A 3,167-nucleotide genomic window follows, 5' to 3' on the forward strand; every position below is an offset into this window, starting at 1 on the left:
AAGAAAACTGGGGCATTTGATTGCTGGGGTTCTGCTGTGGGATGACTTCTGAGCCTTGTCTCTGTTTCACATGGGAGTCTGCCAATGTTTTCCATTTTTTGACCGAGCTGTTTATTCTCCCTCTCAAGAGAAAGCTGAAGAGTGTAAAAATCCCCAGGCTGTAAGCTCTTATTGCAATGTCCTATGTGCCAGCAGACAGCACCTCCACAGACGCCTGGAAGAAATGCTCCCAGACATGGGCTTAGCATCCCTTTGCCAGCTCTGGGTGAGTTGGACCCAAGCGTGGAAAGCTTGACAGCTCCTCCCTTTCTCTCTTGCAGCTGGGCAGACACAGTGGTAAATACCATGCTGAGTTTTGGCTTCTGAAACACAGTGCAAAGTGGGTTTGGAAAGCACAGGCAACCCTTTGGCTCCATGCTCTTTCTCTGGCAGCACCCTGCAGGTTTCTTCAGGCTTGCTGGCATCATGCATGGCCTGAGCTCATGGCCACCAAAGCAGCAGTGTCCTTTTGCATGGGGACTGCGCTCTCCCGCTGCTCCCAAGGGGCTGGTTTGTTTCTGTATTGGTCACACAGCTGGGGAACCGCTGACTGCGTCCTGAAACCTCCCAAGGATGGAGAGCCCCCCCTACCCCACTGTGCTGTTCTAGGGCTGCAACACCCTCCAGGGGAAGGGGTTTCTCACACTGTCCATTATGAATCTCCCAAGCCTTCCCTTCTGCAAGAAGACAGGGAATTTCAGTAGAAGTCTTGCTTGATGGAGGTTCTTGCACTAAAATGCAAACAAAAAAAAAGGATGCATGTAAGAATGGGAAACACAATAGACAGCAAAACAATGTGATAAACATTGCTTGCTTGGATACTTACGAGGTGGTATCTGGCAGGTCTGAGACCACCTACAGCTCAGACTAGTGAGGGTCATCAACAGGACTCTACAGGCATGGTAGGAGTTGGGGAATATGCTTGTTCACTGACAGATGGAGGAGATAGCACGGTGCTGGACAATATGGAAAAGACTACAATGATCAATGGATTTTTATAGCCTTTCCACAGGCAAAGCCTGCTCCCAGATATCTGCATTCACCAGCATGGTTTGGGAAGGAGATGGGAAGGCCAAATGTGAGGTCTGAGGAGTGCTTAGGTAAGCTGGACCCTACTCCTGTCTGCTGGAGTGGATGGCACTGCCCCATAGGAGCTAACAGTGCTGGTTGATGTGAGTGAAGCTGCTGTCAGTCATGGTGGGATATCATGGCAACTGGGAACAGCAGTCAGCAGTCTTTAAGCAACGTCTCCATCCTTGGAAAAGTCATGGAGCAAGACTTCTTGGAGATCATTATCAAGCATGTGAACAGCAGGAAGGTAAGCACGAAAAGTCCACATGTCCAGGCTTTGGACTTAACCCCAGTCCCTTGTTTTCCCCACTCGGTTCTTCACTGCAAGACCTAGTGCAGGCTTGAGAATCCAGTCAGCTCTGACTCTGCAGAGATCTTGTCTCTGCACAGTAATATCTGTGTTGCTGGTAGTAACATCACGAGCAGTGGACAGAAAACAGGCTCCTGGAGTGGGGCTGTTGACTCAGATAGACAGAAAACAGAAGTCTTGTACGGGTGCATCGTCCTCAAATGCACAGGCATCCTGGAAACAGGACGTAGGAAAATAAGAATGGATCCAGTGTCAGCACTGCTGTGCTAGAGATGCAGAGCAAGAGTAAAGGGCAATCACACCCACTTCAGACTCCTTCCAAAGGGGTGAAAAGGGCCATTAACTCCAGCTTAGTCCTCTTCTTCCTTCTAACAGCATCCTTTTTCTTTTTTTTTTTTTTTTTTTTTTTCCCTTATGCACCGGGAAACAGGAACATGTAGCACAGTAAAAATGTGGGATAAATGTCAGAGATCTCTGCTCACCCATCCTGGTCATTGGCAGGCAGGTGGGGCTGGAGCTGGGACAGGAAGTCTGCTAGAGCAAGTATGGTCTCATAACAAAAGAGTCAAGGGATTCTTTACAAGCCACACGCTGATCTTATGCAGAGAAGCCTTGGTAACCAGTGGGAAGAAGGGTGAAATCCTACTGACACTTCTCAGCTGCTTCTGTCAGCAAGGGACAAAATTTCCACACAGGGCTTCTTCCAGACACTGAGCTGGGTGACTCTTGCCCATTCCTCACCCCTGAGCAGGAGAGGGGAGGAACAGCTCAATACCCTGGGGACAGAAGTAGGAGAAAATGGAAGGTCCCTCTCAGACGATTTTTCTGCCTGTAGATGCCAAACTTTGAATCATGAGAAGAAAACACCCACAACTCCTGTGCAATGCCTTTCAGGGTTCAAAAGCCAATGAAGGATGCCATAGGGACCACCTACGTCCCTGTCCAAGAGTCTGCTGCACCCTGGTGTGCTGGCAACTTCCATACAATGCTCTGACACTGTCCTCAGTGTCCCAGTAGCCAGCCCTGGAGAGATGAAACAGGCAGAGGCCACTGTCCTCTTCCAGAGCCCTCGGTCTTCAGAATACAGCTCTGAGAAACTGCAGGAGCTTGGTGATGTTCTGGCCCCTGTGCCAGCTGGGCTCCAGAGGCTGGTAGCTGGTCCCAGCTGGAACAAGCCCACATCTCCCTGGAGGGCCCTGGGGACCTCACACCAGCTGCCTGGCCTTAGCCAGACTCCAGCAGCCAGAAAGATCTCTTCCACAGATACTGTTCTGATGAGAAAGTGCCAAGAACACAGGCAAACGTTTGCATCAGTTTCCCAAGAATGACTTTCCATGTCCACACTCCAGCCAAACCCACAAGCACCCAGGGAGCAAGCAGTGATCTGTCTCCCCCAAGCAGCCAACATCCTGGATGATGGTTTGCATTCCCTGCCTGCTTTCAGGAGGGGTTTGCATGCTGTCCCCCTACCCACAGGTAAACGAACATCCCTATGGTTTTCTGGTGTCATCTGGGGACTCTTAGATTTATTTCTCTAATGCCAGTAAAAATTCTGCAGTGCAGAAAGCCAGTCAGGGCCGGGGGCGGGGGGGGATGTGGGGAGGTGACGGGGAGGATGCAGACAGCAACCAGAGAGGGGAAAAGCTGGAGAAGGTTAACAGAAGGAGACTAAGGCATGGCCCAGTCCACCCCATCGGCCAGAGATGCACCCAGCCAGAAGTGTAATTCAGAGTAATGCTGCCAGATA

Source organism: Streptopelia decaocto, assembly GCF_964273445.1.
Source record: "Streptopelia decaocto genome assembly, chromosome: Z".
In the NCBI taxonomy this organism is placed as follows: Eukaryota; Metazoa; Chordata; class Aves; order Columbiformes; family Columbidae; genus Streptopelia; species Streptopelia decaocto.